General features: G+C 46.8%; 1 protein-coding gene and 1 long non-coding RNA gene across 2 annotated transcripts in view; one reads left to right on the top strand and one right to left on the bottom strand.

Annotated features, from left to right (window-relative positions):
• Window positions 1-309: 309 nt before the first annotated feature.
• LOC127592431 (uncharacterized) overlaps window positions 310-9,712 on the bottom strand; it is a 25,378-nt gene continuing 15,975 nt past the window's right edge. The window contains exon 3 of the long non-coding RNA XR_007960125.1: window positions 310-382. This is a non-coding gene — a long non-coding RNA (uncharacterized LOC127592431). The remainder of the gene's footprint in view (window positions 383-9,712) is intronic.
• Window positions 3,167-9,712, top strand: part of tmem121ab (transmembrane protein 121Ab) — a 26,289-nt gene continuing 19,743 nt past the window's right edge. Inside the window, exon 1 of the mRNA XM_052053179.1 lies at window positions 3,167-3,457. The gene's annotated coding sequence lies outside the window, so the exon portion shown is untranslated. The remainder of the gene's footprint in view (window positions 3,458-9,712) is intronic.

Genomic DNA, 9,712 nt, shown 5'->3' with positions numbered 1-9,712 from the left:
GGAGCCCTTTGAATTGTTTCAACTCTGGGAAGCGAGATTGTCACGAGGTTTGACAAGGCCCGAGGTTCTGACACGCCCCCTCGCTTGAAGTTGTCAGTGTGGCTGCAGGGATTATTTCTGTTTGGTCCCGCGTCGATGCGCCTTATACGCACTGCAAACGTCCCCCTCGACGTGTTAAAAACAGGAAATGGATGTCGCAACGGTTTGACTCTATTCCGGTCAAATGAGAACTTTTTTTTAGGGACCGCTTGTGGGTTCCTTTCGGAACTTAAAACCCGCAAGAAAAAAAGAAATAATAATTCTCACCTTGTTCAGGGAGCTTGGTTTTGGGGCTGGCACCAGGACTTCAAAGCAGAGCTGAAGAGGAAACGCAGAAGGGAAGCTGAGGGGGGGAGAGAATAAAAATAAAAAGTTAACATGAGAGTTAGCCTAAAAGCGAGAAACTGCAAGCTGTGTGTGCTGAAAACATGAATAATGGAAAGAAATGTAGATGAGGACAAATTGACTCCCCATTAGAACTGCAGTGAAAATGGAGAGCGACACAAATTGTGCGGGAGATATTTACTGATGCTGTTGCATGAGCGCGCGTGTACTTTTGCATTTATTTGGGGTTTGACAAGCGTCGAAGGCATTGCTGGAGGGTGGGGGGGGGGGTGTGAGAGGGCTGCGGAAAGGCAAACAGAGCATGTCAAATCATTCTAACATGCGCCAAAAAGCATGATGTCATCGCCGAATCTGCCAGACGCGCGCCGCAAGTGGCGATTTCAGATGGTTCGAGGCCGCATCTGCGGAACACGCGGCTGGCCATATGAAACGCACCGGAAAAATCGCTAACTAACCTCTTTCACACCAGTTTTTTGTGGGGCTGGGGGCGGGGGTCCGACTTAAATATCTCAACCGGGTACATGGAAGCAGTCGCTCCACATTATATGGATGTGGTTTGGGAAGACATTGAGTAGCAGCAGATTCTCCTCCACGGGGGAAAAAAAAAATGGGGATTCAAACCCCTGACAGAGGAACGCACCAACACCCCCCCCCCTCGCAGGAACACGACCAGCCTACACACCGTCAATCCCATTTCTTCTCCTGTGACTTGACGTTGAACATATTTTCTATCTTTAATTAGCTCATATACCGTCTCTCTTGGTTGATAGTGACATGGTGAGATTTTTTTTAACAGCTGCAAAACACCCACAACTGAAATGTATTATTATTATTAAAACTGTGAATTGAGGGCAGAATGTGATTTTTGAAGGTGACCGCCAAAATCATAATTCCATACGGGTTATATGTTGGAAAATATGCCTCAATATGCAAATAAGGAGACCTGGTTATAGATTATTACAGTTACTGAAGCCAAAAATATTTACTACTGTGTATAAGACCTTGCTCATGTTTTGTTTTGTTTTTTTTTAAAATCCATTTGGCATTATTAGTGTCAGATACAAAGAGACATGAAACGTGTTCGGGCTATCTGCTTCAGATGGAGCATGAAAAAAATATATTTAAAAAACTCGGAGTGTAAATGTAGGACTGCTTAATGTGATGGGCCGTCGATTCCTCGAAAATTCAGGATGACAAATTATACCGACATTAGGTAGGCAAGAGGCTCTCCGCCTTGAAGTTAAAGAACGGCCGCGCTAAGTCCCATTTGTCATCACTCGCCGCTCGGAGTAGATGAATAACGTTCATGTTGCGAACAACGGAGCGCTGTATAGAAATGGATCTTTTCAAATGTACGAATGCATTTCCACTTGAATCGCCAGATCCGTGTGCGTCACATCGCGTACGTTGTTAACGTGACCATGAGAAACAAGTGTATGACCGACACTTAAAAAAACAACAACACAGTGCCGGATTTGTATGTTTTCATTCGCTGAGGAATGGTGACTATACAAAGGTGCAGTTTCATATTTCTTTTATGTTCACTTGGTAACCTGCAAGATGAGTTTCAAAAAGAAATACGGTTGACGAGCACCTTTGGAAATGGAAACGGGCCAAAATATGCGCTCGGCCAAAAAATAAATAAATAAAATTTGAGAGCACTCATGTTAATCCTTCACGTCTTTATCAACAACATTTGCAGCTAGCATGATGTTGCCATGGCGCCGAGAACAAGCCGACGTTTGCAATCAACCGCACCCATCAATACCTCGAGGATTGTTGATGAGCATTTCCGAAGGGGCGGCCACTTAGGAGTCCGAAGTACTCCGTCGTGAGCTTTTGACCTACGTGCACATCATGGCAATTTAATGTCTAATCGCATAATTCAACGTCGATTACGGGAGCTAGCGTTGCATGCCAAATCACTCCTGTCCTCCATCCATCCATTTTATATACCGCGGATCACAACTGACCGATGGTGAGAGACACCCTGGACCGAACAGCCGCGACATGACCAATGAACCAAAAATCAACGTGAGGTGCAACTTTGGTCCCGTCGCGCTTGTTATTTGGCTGCGATGCTTAATGGAGCCTTTCACCGGTGATGACTTCCAACAGTCCACCATAAATATTCTTTTATAATGGAGACAAATTTGCTCAATGGGACAAATCAATCCTGACATTTCCATCTTATTGAATTACTAACCCAGGAGATGGTGTGATAACGTGCAAAATGGCGGTCCCAAATTAATTACGACTGCCATTCTTTTGTTCAGAGACTAATCCTCCCACCAGCTCGATTTACAGCATACGGCCATTTTTTTTTTTTTTAATGACACATTCCCTTGCAAACTGTTGCTCCCTTCTTACAGCAAATGGCGACAGGGCAGGGGAAGTTGATCCAGATGGCTGCTTTCGCTTTCTAAACAAAGTGGCCATTAATTCAATTATTTTCCGCAAAGTATGAGCGCTATTTGTGGGAGATGGAAACGGAAGGGGTGGTGTGTGTGTGTGTGTGTGTTGATTCTGTCTCGCTTAGTCTATTTAACATGCAAGGGGAGTTGGATTTTGGTTTTGGCACTGTTGCAATCAATTAACTCAAATTGAATACTTCTTTATCACATCATTGCCAAGAGGGCAAATGCCCCCTGTTTAGCGAGAGGGGGTGGGTGGGAGGGACAAGGGGGTTGAGATTGAGTGTGAGAGAGAGAGAGAGAGAGAGAGAGAGAGAGAGAGAGAGAGAGAGAGAGAGAGAGAGAGAGAGAGAGAGAGAGAGAGAGAGAGAGAGAGAGAGAGAGAGAGAGAGCGCGTTTGCGGTTGACTGTAGTCTGCAGACTGGACTCACCATGTACGTCTGAATTCTTTCGTGTCGGGCATGGGACGTTCTTACGTGTAACTAAACGCCGTTATTACTACTTCGGACTGTTTTTTTTTTAAATTACGATAATTTTTTTTCATTATTACCCCCCCCCCCCCCCCCCCCCCCTCCAGCCTTCGAAACGGATTTACAAAGCCTCTCTTCTGAGCCTGCAATGAGATTCAACACTTTGGACAGACTAGTCGTCCATTGACGGTAAGCCGGCAGAGTTCAGGTTCGTTTGTGTCATCGATGAATCGAAAATGAAACACACTGTTGAACTGACAGGGAAAAAAAATAGATATGCATCTAAAAATGCAGTGAAAAGCTGGTTTTATCATCGCTGTCACCGCCTACCGGCTCCAGTTTGTGACTCTTTCCTCTTCGCTGCCTTTGGATGATAAACGATGCGTTTGTGCGCGTTCAGCATTTTTTTTTCTTTCACCGATTCCCGAACAACGGGCTCGACGTCTCGTCCAAAACAATTTCACTTGGAGCACGTCTTGGTTTCTCGAGGACGAGTTTGCTCGGCGGCACGTCAGTTTGGTTGAATTGCAGCTGTTTCTTTTCGGCTCTTGCCTCCGGTCTGCCGCGCGCTCGCGCCTGCGTTCGCGGGCACGCGCGCGCACGCCGACAAGCAAAAAAAAAAAAAAATCTGGCCGCGACCACCAAACTACTAACAGCAATCATATTTTCAAGTGACTGTGAGAGCATGGGAAAGTCACCCGTGGTCTTCCTTTGAACAAATTAAGACGGAACAACATTTTTGATGCAAAAGGAAATAAGCGTCATGCACGATGAGGGGCCGACTTGCCGTTTATCTTTTTTTAGGGTTTAGTTTGCCAAACTGCAGCGTCAGCCGTGTCATTCCAGTTTTGTTGGATGATCTTAAGACTTAAAATATGGCATCAATGAAATCCTAATTACACGACAGTCACGATTGCTGCACACAGGCTGATGAACCGGAGTCATGTCAGCTGATTCCAGGAGTTCCGAAACCGAGTTCCGAAAAGAGTTTCTGTCCTAGGGCGGAGGCGCAATCCGAATATGCACGCAAGCCAGTGCCCGGTGCAAGAGTATTGTGGTAATTACAGTGAGTATTTGATAAATCAAATGAAAGAAAGTCTGCGATTGGCTGACAACCGGTTCAGGGTGCCCCCCGCCCCGCCTACTGCCCGAAGACGGCTGGGGTAGGCTCGAGCACACTCCGCGACCCTGGTGAGGATTAAGCAGTTCGGAAAATGAATGAATGAATGAAAGAAAGTAAGTGCTATACTAAGATTTGCCCGTAACGTCACCCCAGTCCTAAGATTTTTCGGAATTCCCTTTATTCAACGTTTAATTCCTCAAGGAAACGCCAATTATGATTTCAAAACACACTGCAATTCCAAATGTATTTGTTCAACATGACCCTGACAACTAAAAATCAGATGATTTGATTTTGAAAAAACGAGCACGTACGTATACATCGCCGCTTCGCAATCCGTATAAAGCCCAATGACTTCTTTGCTATAAGCAGGGGTGTACATAATGGGTGCGCCGGTGCACAAGATTCACTCGTATCACTGTTATTTGGCGTTTTTGGGTGGGGGGGAGCCCGGAACAGTGATATCACCGCCATAGTCGAGTGCCGCAATGTGTCGAACACCACATGGGGATTTTCACACCATTTTAATTCTTACCGAACCTTTTAGCTGGGATTAAATACTTGACCTTTTCATTCATGAACGCCGAGTGCGGTGGCCACCCGGTATCGCATCTCACTCGCCTCCCTGCTGCGGTGCTGCAGCTGTTTTGCACTCTCAAATGAATTCACACTCTATAAAAGGGAGGAAAAATACACATGCCAGGCTCGCTCTGGATAAGAGGTGACACCCCCCACCTCCTCCCCCTCCACACACACACACACCCTCCTGCTCTTAGCCTACAGCACTGTAACTGGCTTTGATGGCTCAGAAAACACAGTCACCCCACCCCCCACCCCGACAGTGTAAACCCACAGTGATTTTCACATCAAGTCCCGCATTTAGCAGTGTCAATTTTAATGACGCTCATTAGAATCTTTGATTACATTCAACGCGTGATAACACTCGTCTTGCTGTTAACTGTTGTCCGATATGTCGGCTCGAAGCTGCGAGTGGCATGAATTGAGTGCAAATCGTCACGGGGATGTGTCCACGGTCCTCCACCCCAGTGTCCTTGAAAGAAATCACATTTGGAGGCGCCAGTTTAGGGTTTTTTTCCCCCCCTCTGGGCTATGAAGCGCCGGGCTCGACGGTCTGGAGGTTGCTCATTTCTATTTTGTGGCTGATGAGGCGGCCCAATGCAAATTAATCTATCATGCTCAATTTATGATCCGATAAACGCAATGAATTTTGAATATTGACCCCCGCAGGAGTCAAGCTGCACGCTTGGCTACGCCTTCATCGCCTTGGCAATGGAATCTTTTCACCTCAGGGGCATGTGCTCTCAACTGTCTCGCACTATAAAAGATAAAATACAGTACTGAAGTGGCCTCTGCTCTAACAGATACATTGCTGAGCCGTCCACTTGAATAAATAAATACCTCACTCCAAGCAAAAGCTGCCTTTCTTCCCTCAAGGGGGTGGGGGGGGAACTGGCAGTGCAACTCGGTGGCTTATACGTCGCGGTACCACACACTGACTGCGACACATCCTGCCGAAAGGATATTACATCATCAAAGATGAAGTTTGCGGTGGAGTTTAATGGGACAGTTCTGTATGCATTTGAAGTCACGATTCATTTGAAGGGCAAAAAAAAAAAATAATAATGCAAAGATGTGCATTGATCTCACCAAAGTGCACATATCAAGGTCCTCCCCTCGTACACCAGACGCATTCTCCCTGCTCGACTTTAGCTTTCTGCACTTGATTAAATCATCGCTATCAGTAGCAATGCAGAGGTTCCCAGTCTTTGAATTGATTAACATTTTCAAAGAACAACTTTAAGGTCAGCCGCACACTTCCCGGCATCCAAAACACTGCGGGCCACCGTGTTCCATTTCAAAGGCGTTGCATTGCTCTCATTACAAGCCGAGCCGCTTCTCACGATGGTGCATTCTGCATGCTTATTGCACTGCGGATTGTGTTTCTGCATGCCTCCAATTCCATTTACGGGGCTCCTTAAAATTCAGCCCACCCGCTGGAAACTCAATTAAATACAGTATCGCTATAAATATATGAGCAGAAAGCCACCGAGACAGCCGCTCGCCCCCCCCCCCCAGCCCCCCATCACCAATCATCCCGGGCCCTGACCCCGCCTGCATCAACCGCTGCATAGTAACCGCAGGCCAATTTGAATGATCGTCTGAAGACATCGTGGGAGGCCGTCAACGCAGGCCAAAACCCGCCGCGTTCTTGAAAGCTCCGCGCTCTGAACATCAAACGCGATCGCTAATTTCGACAGCGCCCGTTAGCAGGGGCAAGCTAAACGAGAGCCCCTTCGTCTTATCCCGCATTTCCGCCTGCTCGTGCCATATGGCGGAAAAGTTGTCGGCGTCATCATCGGCGGACACACCGAGTGCAATTTGTACAGCACATATTTCATTTGCGCAACGGTTTTCCAGCCCCTGGTTTCCCGTTTTGGAAATCTCCCTGACCTTAATGGCTTCCACTGCATGGCCAAATGGCACAGTCGCTCAATAACAGCCATACTATACGCTAATGTGGCCCGAGAGAGGCACACGGGGAAAGGAGCCTCTGGGCATCGCACGTTGGAACTTCTTTGCAAATACAGTATCCGCCTTAATTAGAAAGATCAGAAATGCTCAGCCTGTTAACAAGGCGTCCATTATGGAGAGCTTGGTGATCCGTTCGAACGTGAGCGCGGCATTTGTCGGGAGAGGGGAAAACAAAGCAACGGCACTTTGATCAACTCCGTCGTACGAGCAAACACGCAAACTCCTGAAATGTCTTGCGTAGGCTAAGGGAGGAAAAATGAATCCAATTCAAATCGACGTCGGAATGTAATTTTCTCATCACAAAGGCTTAAACGGTATTTTATACATTTACCGATTCGGGACAAAGATTTACAAGAGCGCGCATATTGGCGTCAATCTTTCATTCTAAAAGCTTATGCGGTCATTAACATTCATCAACGTGAGCTTCCGGCACATGCGGTTCTTAAAGTAAGTTCTCTTTAATTAGTCTTGCGGAAATAAACACAACGCAAGGGGAAGGTCAAAACGATTACGTGCCCAAGTACATCGGACAGGAGAGGTGGTTTGGGGAAATAAACGGTTGCTTCGGTGTTAAGTAGCCAATAAAGCAGAGTTACGACATGTGGACAATTGCAAATCAGATCGCCAATCAGCGTTGCAAGGAGAGAAAACAAAAGTGCCACCGCGACTTTTGACTAATAACCGCCAGGTCGAGTGAGACGACAAGGTTTTTATGGGGGGTGATAAAATATGTCTCGTCCGCAGAGTAGTTAAAAACTGGACTTTATTTATTTATTATTATTTTTTTTTTATTTTACATCTCACACATTTGGCCAAAGCAATCCTGCCGTGGAGTTTCACTTACGGACCAATCCGACATGTTCTAACCGCCCATATAAGTATCCCAACACGTACACTCTGGCACCGCACTTGGGGGCGGGAAAAAAAAACGAGTGCCAGTGAGGCTGGATAGGAGTGAAATATTGGAGCCGTTGTAGCCCTCCAGGCAAGCAGTTATCAGAGACATACAAGCGATGGGCAAATACATCAGCTCAAGTGCCACAGTCTCCTCCACGGACCAAAAAAAAAATAAAAAATCCTCAAATAACGTCTGTCCCACAGCTCATAGGATGCTTCAAATACTGCCGAGAAAATAAAAAGCCCCCCCGCCTATCTATCTATGTATCTGTTTGCATTTCATCTGCGTAGACCTCCGTCTAATCATGCGCACCTTTTCAGTCAGCCATCCGACAATTCAGTCATCCAACCGTCCAACCGAGTTCCTTTTCATCCGCACGCCAATCAACAAATCCGCCATTTAAGTCGAAACGATGCTCCTGCATCAGGGACAGATTGAAGGCAGCGGCGCAGACCCGCCAAAGGCTCTGAGCACCATCCCCAGAAACCCATCAGGACCCGGCGCGTTCCCCGCATGAGATCCATTGTACTTCCGCCGCCGTATTGTGTAACATGTTGATTTATTTATGTTTTGGGTAGAAGTAACAGACAGGGGCTCGCACGCAATCATACGTCTCCATATGCCGTCTGCGGTGATGTAGATGTTCATTAATTATGGCACGGTCCAGTAAGTAAACAACATTCTTTGCTCCGTGTGTACACATGCAACAATGTGACTCACCCGAGGGGGGACGCAAATGCATTTTGCTGTCGACGCCGTCTTCCCCTGATGATTTATTTTCAAAACGACCAACCCGATTCAAAATGACATTCCACTGAGCCGATGTCAACTGAACTTTTTTTTTTTTTAATTTTAATTTTTTTCCAGCTGTGCAAGATGTGTTTTAATTGCCGCGTTTCTTAATTCAACTTAGCCCGGGTGCGGGGGGGACTTAGACGTTTCGTCGACACACCGTGTCGCGGCGCTCGATAAGCAAGGCTCTCCTGATTGAATTAGCATGAGGTGAGCTCTGCCATCGTCGGCCTTTAAGCCTGCTGTATGGGGCTGGCTCTGTAGGATTAGCGCCGCTATTGCTCCGGAACAGTAACAATTGCGTAAATCAGCCTCAATGTAGATCAGTTGTGACAGTTGTCGGGGGGTGGGGTGAGGGGGGGGTCGGTCTGCCTCAGCCAGGCTGCAGCCACCAGCACCATTGGACTGATGAGTAGCAGCAGCCGTTTTCTGAGGTGATGCGCGTTTCTAGAGCGTTGAGAGGCAGAAACATCTGCTGGTGTGTCACTGCCTCTGGGCTGTGGAGGACTTGTCTCGCTCGCTCGCTCTCTCGCTCGTTTCCTTGCTTTTTGCCTTCAGCCCTCACTCCCCGTGACCTCAAGTCACCTCCCTTTGTTTTGCCGCACTCTTCTTGCAGCACTTAACAGGCAACATCAACACGCACCCAGCAGTCATATGTCATCCTTCAATGTGCTGCACAAAGTGGATGGAAATATGTCAACACATAAAAAAAAAAAATCTCACTTATTTCCACTGATGAGTTAGTTTCTCTATCTTTCTCCCACCATTACTTTTGCCTCTCAACTCAGCGGGGTGTGAATAGGCGTTGGGCGGACCACTCCACTCGGCAATAAGCCAGAAAATGAAGATGATCAAATAATTCACGCCTTGCCTGCCACATGAAGCTCTCAATTGACTGCTGTTTTTTTTTTTTGTCAATACGCGAAGGCGCGTGATTCCAAACACACCAATCTAGATCTCAGGAAAATACAAGTAGAAGAAGAAAAAGCAATGGATGATGCAAGGGGAGCTTTTTCATGGTGGCGATTGACTTGAGATATTTGATGTGTACCAGCACCGTGACAGAAAACGAACCTATTTT

Source organism: Hippocampus zosterae, chromosome 19, assembly GCF_025434085.1.
Source record: "Hippocampus zosterae strain Florida chromosome 19, ASM2543408v3, whole genome shotgun sequence".
NCBI classification, from domain to species: Eukaryota; Metazoa; Chordata; class Actinopteri; order Syngnathiformes; family Syngnathidae; genus Hippocampus; species Hippocampus zosterae.
Note: the sequence above shows the minus strand (reverse complement) of the source record. Positions and strands in the feature narration are given on the sequence as shown.